The following is a 19,929-nucleotide window of genomic DNA, read 5'->3' as shown; positions in this document are numbered from 1 at the left end:
CTGTGCCTGGATACTAGGATATATATCTAGGTTTTGGAAGTTTTATGTTATTATATCTGTGAATATGCTTTGTATTTCTTTGGCCTTCTCTTGTCATTTTGAACCTCAGAAACCCCCAAATCTACTCATTTACTACAGTCTTATGTTCCTGTGAGATTTCTTCTTTCTTCTTCATTTGTTTTTTTTTTCTCCTGGGGGAATATTTTTCAATATCATATCTTTGAACTCAATGACTCTTTATTCTGTTTGATCTATCTTGTTATTGATGCCTTCAGTAGTGTTTTTAATATGACTGAGTGTATTCTTCATCTTAAGGTTTTCTTTTTCATTTGATTTTTTTAAGAATTGATTCAATCTCTTTGTTAAGTTTCTGGTAGAGTACTCGCTAATTTCTCTGTGTTTTCTTTATACTCATTGACTTTCCTTATAACATGTATCTTAAATTCTGTATTTGAGATTTATTCCATAGTGACTACTATCTGTTCAGTTTCTGGAATCTATTTTAAATCTTAAGTCATGTTTTTCCAAAATTTCTTGATGTTTATTGTTATGCAATATGGCCAGGGCAATGAAGGATGTATTTTAGTATTCCTAATCTGTGTGTGTATGTGTGTGTGTGTGTGTATTTTACTCTTTTATCTCAAATGTAATGTATATGTATGTGTGTGTGTATATAGATAGATAGATATAGATATAGATATAGATATAGATATAGATATAGATATAGATATATTCTTAGCAGTTTGCCTATATTTTCTTTGCATGTAGTCAATTCCACTATTTCAACATCAGGTAGCACCCACATGCAGGTTTGCTGTGAGCTTTAAATAAATTGTCATGGTGTCAGCATTAAAGGCTGATTCAAGACTGTGTAGAACAGTGAGTTGGATTACGGTCTTTGATTGCCTCAGAGCTGTGGCTGTGCTTTGCTCTGGGAACTTTCTGTGCAAAGATGCAGGACAAGATTGCCCAGGAGATATGGTAATGCTCTATCTAAGGAAGTTTTGTGCAATGACTTGGAAGTGCTTCAATCTTGACCTTGAACTAGACAATAGCTGCCAGGAATAGAGATTCTGAGCATAACAAGATAACCACAATATCTTGCAAGAACTGCAAACTTTAAGTCTGTCTTTACAGAAATTCTGGAAAAAAATGGGTTTCTTGGGTACAGCAGGATAATAGTAGAATGTTCCTAGCACTGCAACAGTAGGATAGCTGCAAAAATATTTCCAGCTCAGTAACATTTTAGTGCACAAGGAAGCCTTTTGATAATTCAAAGCCTTGAACAAGTTACAATGATTCTATAGTTTTAATTTCCTGATTATGATTCCCCATATAATAAATTGTGTTGTGCTAGTTCTGAGTCCCTGTTCCTCCATCAGATATCAGTGTCTCACCTAGTCCCAGCTTTCACTTTGTAAATATTTGTGTGTCTTCTTTAATTCCCCATTACCTCTCACTGTTTTTTAGTGTTTAGCCATGGAGGTTGTGGAGCAAGCTCAAGTTATCTCAAATTCAAAGTTGATATGTTGCTCAAAATTAACCATGAGAGTGTCCTGAAAGGGCAGTACACCTCAACAAGACTCCATGGAGTCAGGGTAGGCCCAGATCCTTATACACAGTTTCTGCCCATAGGATTCTACTCAGCTCTTGGTTGAATCACCATGGAAGGACAATAACTAGCCTCCTATACCACAACTATTTATCAACAACACCACAAAATTGTGCCACACCCTATGCTCAATGCCTGACAGAACCAGCATAACAGTTAGGTGGAACCAAAGCCTGCAATTGTTGTTCAGATGACTACCACTTATGTTGGACATTTTGCCAATACACTGGAACTGAATGTCTTCATGGGCACTGTGGTTATTGCAGAGGACTTATCTATAAGCAGCCTTTGCTATGAGATTTATTAGGATTTTCCCAGTGTTTGGTTTAACCCATCTGAACTAAGGTCTAGTGCAAATTGCTGAACTTAGTCTGGTGTCCTACTCTCACTGAGTGAGATCTTGATTTATATGCTAAGATTAGGATACTATTTGATGAAGGCAGTTCTTTTCTTTTTAAGAAGTTTTTGTTTTGTTTTGTTTTAAATGTCTTTATTTATTTTTATGTGGTGCTGAAGATCGAACCCAGTGCCTCACACATTCTAAGCAAGCCCTTTACCACTGAGCTACAGACCCAACCCTGTTGAAGGCAGTTCTTTTGCCACCTAGGCTGATGATAAATTTAATTGTACCTAAATTTCATAACTGCAGAATCATGCACAGTCTCAGTAGTTTATCAAGTCCCATGATGCAGCTAGTAATGACGTAGACCAAAACTTGAATCTCTCCCACTAGGATGCAGGTTCCCTCCTGATATCAGGACAGGTCTAGTGATGTGTTTTGTCCTATGTGTGGGACTTTTCATTTACATCTGGTGCTTCTTCTAACTATGGCAGACCTGGTAAATAACTTATGCTAACTTTTGAGTTCTGCTCCTGAGCAAGTGAGGTCTTGCTCCTCCCTCTACTCCCAAAGGTTTGGGAAGGGTGTGAAGGTCATCTCTTTGTTTCCTGTGGAACAAAGTTTCAGTCAGTCAGTCTGCAAGACCTGGTGTTAGACCAGGACACAAGAAAAGACCACTGACTCCAATTAAAATCAAATTAAAGCAAGCTTATTATTTTGACCGGCCGGGCTGCCTCTCCCTCCCAAAACCGCGGGAACAAGACAGCAGCCCCAGCTTCCCTGAAGCCCAGCTTTATAGCCCAGAAAGTTACACAAAGGGGGGTTACAGATAACAGAACTCTGAAAAGCATCACACTAATGGTAGTTTACATTTTTTTTGCTGGCTCCAACATCAGAAATTATGAAGACCATTAGAGCCTCAGAGAGGGTCGTTGTCTGGCCAGGAAAGGCCAAGATTTATGAGGTGTCACTAAAGTTTCAGAGAGGGCTGCTATCTGGTCAGAGAGCCAGGCATGGGTGAGTTCAAGGCACGGGCATGCATTCCAAACAGATTCAGAATTTGCAGTAATATAGTAAAGCCGAAATTATCTTTTCATGGCTTTGTGGCGAGATGGCTCCCAATTTTAAGAAAAGATCAGGTTGGGTCTATCACTGGCCCTGTGGTAGGAGTAGCATTGTTCTTTCTAGTGTTGGGTTTCTCCATCGCAAGCATGAATCCGGGTTTCAAGTTTAAGGTCTGAACTTAATTTCCTTTTCCTTCCACAAGTAGGAAGTGTCTCTTTCCACCCTTGACTGTTTGGAATTGGGAGAAATCGTGACATGGCAACTTTTACTTTCATGCATTCTTCAATGTCTTTTATTTCATAAAACTAACCTAAGCACCATGGTCTCTCTCCTGGTTTTCTCAGATCTTATGAAAATATTTTGATACCAGAAGATTTGCTCAGCTTCTTTTGTCTGTGGAGAGACCATTGCTGAAGGATTCTACTGTACTTAATTTGAAACTTAAGCAACTTACTAATAGAGTCTAGAGAATGAGTTTGATTGAAACACTAAAGATAATACAACTAGAAACATTAGGAATGGAACCACAATCCATCCAAATTAGATCATTGAGCAAATTAATTAAGCTAATAAGTGATTTAAATGAAAAACTATATATACTTTAGACATGAATTTTCAAGTAAATTGAACAAAGATTTAGATATTTTTTTCAGTATCTAGCCTGTGACAAAAAAAAATGAGGTAGTTATACATCCTGCATTGGACAAATTTAGATTCTTGGAGGAAAAAAGTTAATTAGTAAAAATATGAAAAAAAATAGTGGATAAAATGAATTTGTGAAGATTATTTCCTCACACTTATCAACCTTACAAGATAGGTAGAAAGATAGCAGGACGAGGCAAAGGAGACAGTAAGTTTCAAAGTCTGAGAGCTGGAAAATCATCTGAAATTTTGGAAAATTCTTAAAATACCTTAGGAAAATTTTGTCATACTTATATATCTATCAAGGCAAGGAAAGACATGGAGGAAACTTACACATTGCTAAGTGAAAGAAGCCATTGTGGGAAAAATAAAGAAAGAAACATGTACAATACAATACCAACTACATGACATTTGCACAAGGCAAAACTGTATAGTAAAAGGATTCACAGTTGCCAGGATTTCAGGATTATGCAGAAGGAGAGAGAAAAACAAACAAATGAGGAAAGTTTTTTCTTTCCTTTTCTTTTTCCTTTCTTTTTTTTTCTTTCTTTTTTTTAGAACATATTTCTATTCTGTATGATACTATAATGGTGGATATATGTTATTTTAAATCTGTCAAAACTGTAGAAAGTATGATGTAAAGCGGGAATTCTTGGACTATGGACTTTATTTATGACAGTGTATCAGTATACTCACTTATCAATTGTAACAAAAATGCCACAAAAGCAAGGGGATTAATAACAGGAATGTCAGGGTGTACTCTGTGTGTGAGTACGCACACATTTTTACTGGGGGTGAGCACAGCATTTATAAGAGCTCTTTAGTTTCCACTCACTTTTCTCTGTAAACCTGATATTGCTACAAAAACCAATTGATTCATTTGTTTATGACCCAAAAATAGGGAAGTTTTCATAAGAGGAGATATACATTTTTTCCCTCCATTTATCAAATATTTAGGGAATGGTATTTATGGACACAGCAAGGTACTAATTATTCAAGTAGAAAAAAAAAAACAAGATAGATGTACTATGCTCTCACAAAGTACACAGTCAATTTTGGCACTAATTACAGCTGAATTTTGCAAAAATATATTTGGACTAACACTGTGTAAATTTTACTGTATCTTTTGATGAAAGATAGGCCACCTAGCCAAATGGAACAGTGTCTTTTATTTCAGTGATACAGAATCACTGACATTCTTAAGAATATGCTTACAAACATATTCTGACCTCTAGAATTACAGATCTGGAAGAAAGAGTTGATCAATAACTACTTCATCAATACCTTAAAAAGAAAAAGTAAAGTCCCAGGAAATTAGTCACTAGCTATAACCAAACTTTAAAAAGTAGGACAACATCACAATCAGATTAAACTGACAGACATGGGAAAAAAAAACAAAGACATTAACAGTCTTAAATCATTTCAGAATGGTTTTTAAAATGAGCCCAGGAATTTTCACACATTTCAGGAATATCCATGAATTTTGAGTAATGAATGGAAGGGATTAGAATAATGTAGAGTGTTAATCAGGGGATTCATCTCAATGGCAGAAGCTTGTATTTATCTGCATAGTATTTCTCAGATAATTAATAGGGCTTGTAATTCCTAAAACTGTATATTCTTTTGGAGGTCTTCAGGAAATTAATGATATGCTAATGGGAGTAAAAGAGCCTGCACTGAGAATAGAGATGGTAATTATGACAGAAATAGAATAGCAATATTCACTAGGAAGTGCACACCTTTGTATCCCTGTAATGAGCATGCAATATGTAATGTAAGAATATAATGGAAAGAAAGGTCGTCTTTATTCTAAAGTACTATATATTTCTTTAAGAGCGAGTTGGTGAGAAATTCTATCCATAAGGCAAATATCACTAATAAAAGGAAGCAGGGGAATAAAATTGTCTGTAGCCACACATAAAAATGTAAATTATATAGAAAAACAAAAAATCAACACTTACTTGAGCACTAAAGTCTTTTTAAAAGTAAAGGTTAACCTTATTAGCAATAAAAAATTTAATATGCAGTTCCCTGCATGAAGTCTACTCTCTGGCCCTCATGCATTTGAATAAAACAAACTCTTTCTCTGCCTTCAATAACCTCTCTTGACCCATGCTATGTGAACCCATTTTCACTCCTTCAAATCTTAGCTCAAGGCTCCTTATCCTACTTAAACAATTTTCTTAGAAACAATTGCACATTTATTTTTCATGTGAACTTTGGGATTCACAACAGTAATACAACATGCCTGATAGAGCAACAGAAAATAGCCTAAACTACAAAGTCTCCATTAAGTGAAGAACGAAGTCTGAAGACCTGTATACAATCTTCCATGGCTATCAAGACTTACACATACCAGTAGTACACATTTCTAATTCTCTAGAATGTTGAGATTCTCAAATGAATTAGAGCCTTCTCCAGGCCTCGCAAATGAAAATGTGTTACCTTATGCTGGCTAAAGCCTTTATGTAGACAAAAGAAGAACAAGCATGACAACATGTTACTTAAAAAAAAAAGTGGGGCTGTGATATAGTTCAGTTGGTAGAGTGCTCGCCTCACATGCACAAACCCTGGGTTCAATCCCCAGTATCACTGAAAAAAAAAAAAAAAAAGAAAGAAAAGTGCACACCTGTAATCCCAGCATCTAAGAAGGCTGAGGCAAGAGGATCAAGAGTTCAAATCCAGCCTCAGCAATAGGGAGGCACTAAGCAATTCAGTAAAACACTGTCTCTAAAGAAAATACAAAATAAGTCTGGAGAGGTGGCTCAGTAGTTGAATACCCTTGAGTTCAATCCCCAATACCCAAAAAACAAAGGGGAAAAAAAAGAAAACAAAAATGATTCTTTACCTTCACCTTTAAAACAAACAAACAAACAAAACACACTTGGACAAAGCAAAATTTTCTCATCTAATTGGTATTATAACAAAACTTCATAAATACAAGTAACTGTATATCGTCAGTTTTCAAACACTAGAGAAAGTCAACATAGCATGTGCTTACATTAATTTAAAGATCCTAATATGTGATATGCATGAATGAGTATAACAGTTACATTCTCTAGGGGGAGTTCAATAGCAAGGAAGGAAGTATCTCTTATGTTGAAAATTCATTCAGTGGGGTTGGTGTTATGGCTCATTGATAGAGTGCTTGCCTAACACATGTGATACCCTGAGTTGGATACTCAGTATCACATAAAAAGATAATAAATAAAATAAAGGTGTCATGTCCATCTACAACTAAAAAAAATTTTAAAGAAAACTTATTCAATAGCAAAATTTGTAGTTTTATATTAAGGAAATACTGATGAATTGTAGCTGGTAAAAGAATTTTTTTTTCAAAAAATGACAATATTTAAAGCCAAAATTTGAAAGCAATTGCAGTACATTCTCTGAGGCAGAAGGAAAGATTTTGGTAAGGAATTGCTCTAAATGCTTCAAGTGGAGAAACATCTGCCAAATCCTAAAGGTGAGAAAGTTAATTTGAGGGAAAAAAAGGACTAGAGTTTAGTGGAAAGTGGCAAGGCAGGAAAGATGGCCAGGCAGGGTCATAGAGATAGGGTTAGTAGTAATTTAGGAATCTGACTTGACTTGGGGGCTAAAGGATGCCTAAAGTTTAACATGGGAATTACTTAGAAACAAATTTAATTTAATATTTTGAGATAAATAAAAGTTGTGAAATCTAGATTAAGATAACTTAAGAATTTAGTATGGTAATCACTTTAGTTAGATTTATCATTGTTGTGACCAAAAGACCTGAACAGAACAATTTTAGAGGAGGAAGATTTTATTTAGTGTTCATGGTTTCAGAAGTCTTAGTCCATACACATCCAGCTGCATTGCTCTGTGCCCAAGATGAAGCACAATATCTAGGAGGAAGGGTGTGGAGAAGGACACAGCTCAGGATATGACAACAAGGAAACCCAGAGAGCAGCACTCACTAGGGAAGAAACATAAACCACAAAGGCACTCCCCCAGTGACCCACCTCCTCTGTCCACTTCCTATGTGACTACAGATACAACCCAATTAATCCCATTGGCAGATTAAGACACTGATTAGGTTAAGGCTGTCATAACCCAATAATTCACCTCTAAACTTTCATGCATGAGCTTTTGGGGAACATCTCACATTCTAAACCACAACAGTGATTTAAGATATAAATATCATCAGTTTGAAATAATACACTGGCAACAGAAAATGAGATGAATTTAAAAAGAGATTTGGTACAGAGTTTCCCAGAAGCAGCTGCAGATGAGGCAAGGATATAACAATGGAACTGAGGATGCACACACACTATTAACTACAATGCACTGGAAGCAAAAGACACATTAAGTAAGATTTGGGATGGCTGTTTACACGTTTTATTTTTTTTAAACCTCATTACCCAGACATTATTGTAGATAAACAACTAAACATGATATTTCAAGGATATAAGACTAATCCTCAGTTAAATGGCACCTGTGCAATATCCAACATTCAGAGCCAAATATTAAACCAGTTGAGCACTCAATCATTCCAATTCATAAATATTAAATTGAAACCCCATACTCAAATCTCATCCTTCTTTCCTTTCTTTCTTTGTTTTTCTTTGGGGGGGGTGGGGGTGGGGGTACTGGAGATTGAAATCAGGGGCACTCAGCCACCAAGCCACATCCCGAGCCCCATTTTGTATTTTTTTTAGATCCAGGGTCTCACTGAGTTGCTTAGAACCTGGCTGTTGTTGCTGAGGCTGGCTTTGAACTTTCAATCCTCCTTCCTTAGCCTCCCAAGCTGTTGGCATTACAGGCATGTGCCACTGCACTTGTCTCATCCTCTTTCTCTGCCAACTTTCTCACTCAGTTATTTCCATCACACCTATTCCTATGCTTTGCTGAAACTTTCCAGCCCAGACCCTTTTGTATTTTCTGTGTGTTGGACTTGTTGTTTCTCTTTTCTCTTGTAGGTGTAGACTCTGGAGCCTAGTTTTAAATCCCAGTCTCCACTTACATCACAGAGCAAGTCACTAAAATTCTTGAAACATTGGCTTCTTCATCTGCACTTAGAATTGACAATTACAACCAACTACAAGGGTCAGTGTAAGAAATAAATAGACCAGGCATGTGAACACTAAGTAACTCAAATCTTTTATGAAACCATCTGTGGTTTATTATACTCCAGGTGCAACAGAGTATGGGTTTAACTGATTTATAATGAGCTGAATTTTTACCTCTGCATCCATAGCATCACACATTTTCTCATCAGACAGATAGTCAATAACTATTTACTCAATGGATACTTTGCCAATTTATAGCTAAACCCATCTTCCATATATTACTCTTCATCTAGCTAACTTGTCCCATAATTGCAGCATATGCTGCTGTCGCTAAACCTTTTAAGAATGCCAGGCATTTCAGTGTGTCTCAAGGGTTAACATAATGATGATAAGAGAACTTCCACAGGGCTTATGTGTATATGTCAGTCTCCTTCATTAGATTGTAAATCCCTGTATTGAAGAAACTATATTTTATTCCCTTCTCTATGCTTCACAGCACCTCAACAGAGTACCTTGTATTTAATACGTCCATAATACATATTGAGTTGAACTGAGTTATTCCTTCCTTCAAATTCCAGCTCAGATGTCAATTTTTAAGCAAGACTTCCCTGAGTCTTCCATGCAAAACTGATCATTCTTCATGCTATTGTAAGGATTAGTTTTGACAGGGAAGACATCTAATCTGCCTTTTAAATATGAAAATTTCTCACCTACACATATAAATGAGCATACGATTTGGCTGAACAAACTATAGTTTCCTTTTGATAGACACACTTAATTTTTGCTTGGTACAAAACAATAATTTGACTGAACCCAAGTATCCTGAAGACTTAGCAAGAAAGATAAAGAAATCAAGAAATTGAGAAGGATAGAGTGATCCAATTCCATGTTTCTTCTATGTATTTTTAATTCTGTGTGTATAAATATTATCCAGAATAAACTGAATTTACTTAGAGATTTTGTAACTTGGAACCAATTTGCCTTCTCATTGATAATCACAAAACACATTTTTTTTTCTTTTTGTTCTTCCTTCATTCCCTCCCTCCTTTGTTCCCTTCATTTCTCTATTCCTTCCCTCCCTTTTTCTTCTTTCTCCCTTTGATTTTTTTTTTTAATTTTCCTTGAAATGTTAAGGAAATATAATGCATTCCTATTCATTTTACCTCAAATCATTTCCAAATCTACTTATTCACACCCATTTCCATTTCTCACATTCTATCAAAAGTGAGCCCTGATTTAAACAGATAGATGATGAATAGATGTAAGAGAAAAGCAGAAAATTATACTGTGCTCTCACCTTCTTCAAAATCATCATGAACTTTTTATTTTACCCAGCATGAAATTGAAGCACTTTATTTTGAATTGTGTATCTCTTGACAATGCAAAGTCAGCTTCCTGACTGATTTTACAACCCCATCTACTCTTTGCTTAAAGTGATTTAGCCACACTGGTCTTCCCTTTTCCCTTGAGCCCACAGTGCTCAACTCTGCTTTGTATCTTATCACCTTTGCTTCACCCTTACATGTTTATCATGACTGGCTTAGTCTCTCATTCACCTTGAATCCCTTTCACTGAGTGATCCCTTCCCTAAACTCCTAACACAGGGTCTTAGATCCCTCCTGATAGCATGACTTATTTTTATTTTCATCATGGCCTGTATTTTCATCGCTCCATATTAATCTGCTTATTATCTAACATTATCTGTGTTCCTTCATATGCTGTTCCTTCACATCTCTGTCTTGCTCATGTTTGTAACTACAAAATAAAGCAAGATGACAGGGTCATAGTAGATCCTCAACAAATGTTTGCTGAAAAGAATTTACAAAATGCAATTTAAAAAACTAAAGGCAAAAGAATAAGATTTGCTTAAGATTATACAGCTTATAATTACTCTGCTGAAATTATAATAAAGTTTTATTTTATATTTTAAAACTATTGCTCTTATCTGTTATGCCCACATCTCTAGGGTTGCTAGTGAATCTCTCTGTATATACATAGATTCACATGCCAGCTCTGCTCTTCTGCATTCATTTTGTATGTGCTATCAAAAAATGACATCAGGGCAGGTATATAATTTGGTTGACTAAGTGTCCTGAGTGACCTCAATAGCCTGCACTCTCCAGTATTAATACTTGTAAATCCTGTAATGCATTATGGTTATATAATTTACCGTATTACATTAAATTGGACTTTCTCAAAATTTATAGAAACACTTTGAACTTGAGCACCAAAAAGAAAAATTCTCTGAGAAACATATTACCTCATCATTTTACATTATTACATTATTATTTTTTAATCCATAGAATAACCTTCAATACTAACAAAATATTATAAAATGCAGAAAAAGTTCACCTCTTTGAAGAATTGTTATAAAAGAGATTAAAACTCAAACTTGCAATACACATATATAAGCTGAAGTTCACCACTTCTGGTTTACATGACCTTGAGGAAACTTCTAAATATTTCCAGCTGTCATGACATTCATCTTGTTATATGGATACAAACAGTATCAAGGCCACAGAGTGTCTATGTGCATTATGTATTGTGGGCAGATCTGTCAGTATTAAATATATAATTATATGGATCTATATTTAAGGATAAATTTTTGAGTCCCTCCCAGATCCCATGCTGAAACTTTGGGATGTCATAAAAATGGAGTTCCCCTGATGAGATTAGTGTCTTTTCAAGAGCAGGAAGAGAATACAGAGCTCTCTCTACCATGTATGAATAAAGGGAAAAGATAGCTATCTTTAAGCCAAGCAGAGAGACTTGAATTGGAATCAAATCTACCAGGCACCTTGATCTTGACCTTCTCAGCCTCCAGAAAACTGTGAGAAAATGTTTGCTGTATAAAGCCCCTTGTCTATGTAAGTAGTTAAGATGACTGAGACTGTATTTTAGGATTTCTAGTCACATGTTACAATCGTCAGTATTACATATTTAATTGTAGGCTATCCCTAACTTGCTGGCACCCACGCTATGTCTACATGGGGACCTAGAAATCATGGAAACATGGCATCGCTTTAGAAGACCACCCTTCAGGTTTGCTTAATGGCTATGGGATTACTTAAAGTGTGACTTCCATTTCTCATGGTTAAAATTCATTAAAGGCACATGTTCTATGTGATGTTCTAGAGCATTCCCTCAGGATTATTTTGTGGCAGTAATATATACAACATATACTACATCCTTCTTGGCTCTGTTATCTTCCCTGTGTCGTTGCTATCAATAGTCAATTGCCAGTGTATATAGAACCCACAAAATAACTTGTCTTTGTTCTTGCTCCTAACGTGTGGATGAAAGCAACCACTGTAACCAGAGGAAAAAACTTACCATATTCTTAAAACAGCACGCCACCTCTCCTACCTCAACATTACTTTCTTGTTAAATACTGATTTTACTGTTATTAATTCTATGACTTTGGGAAAATCATCAGAATCCACTGAGTTGTAACCTCTTCTGTAAACTAAAATTATCAACGTTAAAATTACTAAAGTTTAAATCTTCAATGAAAATATTTCCAGCAAAAACCAAGCGAGATAATATAAATCTCTATTGGGCTGCTGATAAAAAAAAATATCACAAAAAGAAAAAAAAAACAAGTTTGCAAATGGCAGTATGAAATAGGAAATTTAGAATGTCTTCCACATTTGTAAATTAAACCTGCATTTGCTTACCAGCACCTGTTGCTGATACTCCTTCATCATATTTGTCATTTTAGTCAAGTGTCACCAACTGCTGAATCACACCTACAGGACACCAGGTGCATCAGGAAGAGTACCAAATACAGAATTGCCAAAGAAACTTTGGAAGCTGAAAAGGACACTGACTCCAATGCTCACGTCAAAATGTGGCTCTACTTCCTTTCTGGAATGATTACTGCTGGCCTAACCTTTCTAAATTCACTGATTTAATACCCTGAATATTTTTACCTTGTCCTAGAGAAATTGTCTTATTTGACAATTGTCTCAAGTATCTGTAACATCTGAAAGGAGTGTGCTAGGACTTGACTAGACAATTAATGCACAGAAATAACCTCTGCATGATTTAATGGCTGCCTAAATTATTGTAGTACTCCAAACATACATTTTAATGTATCACACTATTCATGACTTCCATGCTGACATCACTTTGTTTTGATGTTCATTCTTGCTAGGAAGAGGCTACATGTGCCATTTATTCTATGATCTGCATGATTCCACTATGGCAGAACAGTTGTATAACACATTAAGATAAAGAACTACAGTGCTTACAGATAGGTAGTGAGGACATGCAGAAGCCTAGGACTCAGGAGAAGCCATTCTACCAAGACTGAGGAGAGCTGCCTGGGGAGGCGGGAGTCTCCTCTGCACATGTCACATGTCACTGAAGCTGAGGAACACTAGGCACTACACTGTATTACACACTCGGCTAAACTTTGTTCACTGGGTTAAAGCACAGCAGGATACTGTCTTAGAGGGATAGGAAAGACCCTGGCTTTTATGGATCCTTCCAGCTTATCTTAGGAAATAGCATTCCCAGCACCTTCTACAGTTCTGAGAACTAGAAATGAAAGGAAGAGCCGAATCAGCAAGGGCATCCCTGAACCTGTCCTGAACTTCCTGTAAGCGAGCTTGAAATTATCTAAAAGTATTCTGAGATCATACTATTATTTAAAGAGTAATTATAAATCTTGATACCCTAAAATCAAACACTCTATGGCTTAATCTGTTTGTTGGTTTCTTTATGATTGATCAACCAATAGGCCAATAATTTCGAATCAATAAAATGTTTGCTATGATTTTGGCTAACAATCTATTCACAATTTTAATATGTATGATTTGTTGATTTTTGTATCAAATAAGCACAGATAAAAGATTGCAATTAGCTTATCATAACTATGCAGACAGTCTAAAATTTTCTCTTGAAATTTTTTCTCTTTCTGAAAGAATGCTTATCATTCATAGTAACAGAATATAAGTAATTCAATTGGGACAAAGCTTTCCGGGAAATAATATTTGTATATTTCATCTTTATATATCATTTTAAGTTTTTCTCTGTCGAAAATACCAATCTTGAGGTTTTTCTTTATTTTTAATAATTTTAAGTAATATATTTCAATAAGAAGAAAGCTATGACTTAGGTGAAATGTAATTGGTAGAGAATCAGTTCAAGACCAAATTGGGCAACATAGTAAAATTTTATCTCAAAAAATAAAAATAAAAAAGGAAAAAAAAAGAAAAATATAGACTTATGTTTCTTTGTGGAAAATAATTTAGTTCTTCTGTCATTTTATTTATTTTTTTATTGGTTGTTCAAAACATTACAAAGCTCTTGACATATCATATTTCATACATTTGATTCACGCGGATTATGAACTCCCATTTTTACCCCATATACAAATTGCAGATTCACATCGGTTACACATCCACTTTTTTACATACTGCCATACTAGTGTATGTTGTATTCTGCTGCCTTTCCTATCCTCTACTATCCCTCCTCCCCTCCCATATTCTCTCTCTACCCCATCTACTGTAATTCATTTCTCTCTCTTGTTTTTTTTTTCCCTTTTCCCCTCACTTCCTCTTATATGTAATTTTGTATAACAATGAGGGTCTCCTTCCTTTACCATGCAATTTCCCTTCTCTCTCCTTTTCCCTCCCCCCTCTCGTCCCTGTTTAATGGTGATCTTCTTCTCATGCTCTTCAAATTTGAGGGGGAATTTTGGCAAATATTTTGGAGTTATATCATTGCCTAGTATGGTAAGTATATATTCAAGTTCACAAGAAACTCTCAAATCATTTTCCAAAGTGATTTATAATCTGTATAGGTAATTATTTTGGTACTAAAGAATAAACATCTGGGCTGGGGATATGGCTCAAGCAGTAGTGTGCTCACCTGGCATGCATGGGACACTGGGTTCGATCCTCAGCACCACATACAAATAAAAATAAAGATGTTGTGTACACCAAAAACAAAAAAATAAACATTAAAAAATTCTCTCTCTCTCTCAAAAAAAATAAACATCATATAAACATTATTTCATTTTAAAATTTGCTATTTCCTAAATCAAATTTGTCAAGTGTACAAATCATATCATTTCCTCAAATAAATATTCCAATTTAGTTTTTATTCTGTTATCTGATATTGTTAAATAACTTAAAAAAATAGAAACGAAGAGAGAGAAACTGAAGTTTATTTGTCTTTGATTCCAAATGTTTGCACCACACATTAAAGAAGGAAAATGTGTAACGTAGACAGCTTAAGATATTTTGGTCAGATCAATCACAATTAAGTGCATATAAATGAAAGGTAAAAAAAGTATAAAAACACTCATTAAAATTAGTCATAGGAAAAATGTTACTATGTCAACTTAGATGTTTAACAAACATTCTACAAATGAATAAGGCATTCACATCATCACACAGGAAAATTCATTAGGTCTGTTAATGTTGTCTCACTAACTGCTGAATAAAGAGCTTCTATCACAATTGCAGTTTGTTTCTTTTAATTTTTTATTTTATTTTTATTTACATATGATAACAGAATGCATTACAATTCTTATTACATATATAGAGCACATTTTTTCATATATCTGGGTGTATACACAGCATATTCACACCAATTCGTGTCTTCATACCTGTACTTTGGATAATAATGATCATCACATTTTACCATCATTAATAACCCCATGCCCACTCCCTTCCCCTCTAACCCCTCTGCCCTATCTAAAGTTGTCTATTCCTCCCATGCTCCTACTCCCTACCCCACTATGAATCAGCCTCCTTATATCAAAGAAAACATTCAGCATTTGGTTTTTGGGATTGGCTAACTTCACTTAGCATTATCTTCTCTAACTCCATCCACTTACCTGCAAATGCCATGATTTTATTCTCTTTTATTGCTGAGTAATAATCTATTGTGTATATATGCCAATTTTTTTTTTTAATCCATTCTTCTATTGAAGGGCACCAAGGTTGGTTCCACAGTTTAGCTATTGTGAATTGTGTTGCTATAAATATTCATGTGGCTGTGTCCCTGTAGTATGCTGTTTTTAAGTCCTTTGGGTATAGACCGAGGAGACAGATAGCTGGGTCAAATGGTGGTTACATTCCCAATTTTCCAAGAAATCTTCATATTGCTTTCCATATTGGCTGCACTAATTTGCAGTCCCACCAGCAGTGTTGCAGCTTGTTTTTACAAGTAGTGAAAAATCAAATTTGGAAAATGAGAATAAGAGTCTGTAACGTAGTTTTAAGGCAATTTCTATATTAAATTTTTAAAACAACTATATTTTTTTCATAGAAAATTACTCATTACTCTATTAGTGACATTATCTCCCTAATTCTTTCTATCACAGTCCAATCTCAGGACTTTCCCAAGATTGGAATTTCCTTTGGTCTGCACTCTTCCCTAGAGAGTTACATGTTCCACATCTACACTTAAGTCATGGTTCTTCACAAATTCTAACTTGTCACAAAAGCCTTTCCTTCATATCAATAAATACAACAAAAATTATTTTATAAAAATTTCCCAATTGATTCATACTATTTCTTATTATTTCTTAGCCACTTGTACATTCCAGTAATCCAGCAAATCTGACTTCATGAGTTTAGTTCAACTATCTTCTTCATCCACAATGAAATTTATGAATTACACACTAATTGTTTATTCTCTATGAGACACATATTTCAAATGAGTTGATAAATAAATAAGATCAATATCTAATCTAAAGATATAAATAATTTCTAACTATAAAGAAAATAGATAAATAGAAAATGATTATGATTATTTTATAGTAAAATATAAATGCATTTGCTGATAAAACATCTTTTTGGCACAAGATAGACATTGAATAAAGGACTTTCACTAACATTTTGTTTAAATATATATTCATTGTTATCAAGTCTCAAAACTAAGTTCAAGAAACAAGTATGTCTAATGCAATACAGTATTGAACAAAAGACTCAAATTTAGCCAGGCAAATCACTGTACAATTATATTACAAGTTGTAAAAATTTCTAAGAAGAAAGACACTTAAATTACTATGAAGAAGCAATGATATGTGATTTTACGTATTACTCTAAGCAGAAATATCTAAGAACAACATTTTTGTTTCATATTAGGAATAAAATATAACAAGTGAGGGAAAAAATAGATCCTGAGGATTCCATGAGTACTATGTTTGGAGTGCTGAGTCAAAGAAATCTGGATCTTATGGGAACCAAATCTAGGTTCATAGACTGCAGTCTGTTGAATGAGGTAATGCAAAGCATCATCAGTAAATAGGAGCTGTAAGTCCTCATGTGCCCCAAAGAGAAATATTCTCTCCTCAGACCACTGAATTGATTCCATTGGTTTTAACAGAGGATAACTCTGCGGATTTATGGCAGCTGTACTAATGGTAGAAGAATAGACTATTGGTGGCAGTGGAGTCAGAAATATGTGATAGTATTAGAAATACAGTTTATAAAAACAGTCTATATTTGAGAGGATGGTCTTTAAATCTGATTTACTAAAGAACCAAGAAATCATTATATAAAAGTATTAAATAACACAAAGACATTTTGTGCTTTTTAAAAAAATGAAAAAATGGAGAAAATGATATATTTTTAAAATAAAACACCATGTACCCAAGATAGTTTCAACAATTCCTAGCTCAGAATCAGTTGTGTTTCATTTATACCTACTGTAATAACACCCATTCCATAGAGGGATTAATGTGAACCAATCTGCAAAAAACATTTTCAATATGTATATATCTTAGTGTACAAATGCAATTTTATTTTAGAATTTTTACACTTTATGATTGAAAATCAAACATGTACAGGGATCTTGCTGGTTTTGTAGAAAAATGTTTGCACAGCTCATTTATTCTCCTATCAAAGAAATGTACATTTCCAAATTTTAATGAAAATGCTTTCATCTTTGGAGGATAACACATTATTTTTACTATTTCTAATACATTCATCCTCATTAAATATTGAAATAAATGTTCAAAATTCACTGATTTTTTAAAATTAAGCTTATAGATTGTGGTACATAATGTGAAATTTTTGTAGAATGTATGCCTTTTAGATTATATGAAAATATTTTTTTTCCTTTCAAGGATATCCAGATCTACCCGTAAGCATTTTCCAAACAACTGATCTGATTATGGATTGCATTCTGTTTTTGACACAGGGAAATTCATTAATGAATGCACTATTAAATTACAGCATTAACAGCATAACTATTTCAATTCCATGATAGCAAACAACATAGTATGATTTAAAATGTCAGAAAAAGAGCATGTGTATGTTTCTTTGTGTGAAGAGTGAAAATTTATGTCAAAACCAATAAGACAATATAATATCTAAAATACTGTATTTGTCAAATTCTAAATATAATATAAATTATTAATTACTTGAAGATCCAAAGAACACTATTCTTCCTGGTCATTTACAATGAGTGAGAAGTTGAACATTGTTGTAAGTGCTCACCAACCTCATTTTTATGGAACTGAAATATGTCTCCAAAAATATTGTGGTCTCAAATATAAATAAATTGGAGAAGCACAAGAAAATAGCATCACAAAATAATTGTACTCCAAATTTTCTTCTTTATCATTTATGCCTTTTAAAATTGGATAAACTTCTGTCAATCAAACAATTTAGTTTATTACCCATACCTTCCTTGTTTCAATCAAATATTTACTGACCATAATACATTGCCTATATTCCCTATCACTTCTTACTTCTATCCCTTTAACTTCTGGTTATATCTACATTGGCCCACACAAATCAGTTATATTCATTTTTAATTCTAGCCAAATTTAATTGTCATTTTAATTGGTTACTTTTGTATCAACTAAGTCATACAAAATATGTTATTATTTTCTACAAGTATTTAGCCTCCATATTTTTGGTTATCTAATTACCTCTGCATAATATATAACATTATTGTGAATTATGTTTCTTTGGGTTGCCAAACAGTGAATTTATAGTTAATGCTATATAAAAATAATTTGTAAGATATAAATTGCATTTTTTTTAGTAAATCTAAGTTCACTTATTGACTCTTTAATGGAAACTAGTTGAACTAGATTGCCATGTCCCTTCACTGTGCAATTTGTAATGTGGTATTCTGTGAGTCACTATAAGTTTTCTAGAAAGACTAAATCTTTGTTTGGTTTGAAATCCAATCAAAATAAAGAAACAATAACTAGCTTATAAGTGGAAGACAGTAAACAGATCTTGTTCTATCCATCCTCAAGTCTAAGAAGAGTATGAAAACTATAAATTTCCCGACCCTTAGAAAGATATTTTTCTTTAATGACAGTATTGTGAAATATCAAAATTCAAGTGACAAAAACACTTTCCTTGACCAAATTTTAGTTAGGCTCTCCTGAGCGCTTTTCTTGATGTCTTACCTTGGTCCCATTCTTTTTGAACTCTGCAAAATCCAGATTGAGGAAGAGTCCCTCAGAGTTTAGGAAGAATGCTCCCATCCTTCATATCTGATCATCCTCAAAGATTGACCAGACTCTTCATCTCTCACCTTTGTTTCTAGTCCATATGGGGTTCCTTCAACAAGCACCTTGCTAGGTAGATTTATCAAGAATCCCTTGACCCTTTACCTTTTCTTTTAGAAATTTTTTCCACCAACTTACTCAGCCTGCTCCTTGTCTATAAGTCCTAACTTGCTCTTGTTTTCATCATAATTGGGCCTATTTCTCACCTATTAGGATGGTTTTGACATCTATAACAATAGTGCTCTACATAGTTACCCACCTCATTTTAAAGGGTACTAGAATAAGTATGCTTTAGCATAAGGGAACACAATTAGTAACCAATACACACAAAATATAAAGATAGAAATCTTGAAATTATTTTAGTATTATTTAAGAATTTCTGTATTGTTCTTGTGTTACTCAAGTATTACTGAAATACATATTTATTAGTTAACAAAAGAAACATCACCATGCACAAGAAAATTCTAGACAAAAAGAAAGAATTCTTTTCATAACAATTAAATCCTGTACACTAGGCTTAGAATTGGTGAAATATAAATAAGATAGATCCACTTACTGCTGCTGAGTACTTTATACATGGCTGAAGGAAACTGTAAATAAGCATTTTCATACACTTTAAAATATTATTATTCACCTACTTAAATTTACTTGACTCTATTCTAAGATTGCAAAACCTCATGAATAGAACATAGAATGGCCAGTGTCCTCTCTGTTAACAGTTCTTGCACTTCTCTGTATCTGCTGTATC

Source organism: Marmota marmota, unplaced genomic scaffold, assembly GCF_001458135.2.
Source record: "Marmota marmota marmota unplaced genomic scaffold, marMar, whole genome shotgun sequence".
Lineage (NCBI taxonomy): Eukaryota > Metazoa > Chordata > Mammalia > Rodentia > Sciuridae > Marmota > Marmota marmota.
The sequence above is the reverse complement of the archived record's forward strand: the minus strand, read 5'-3'. Positions refer to the sequence as shown.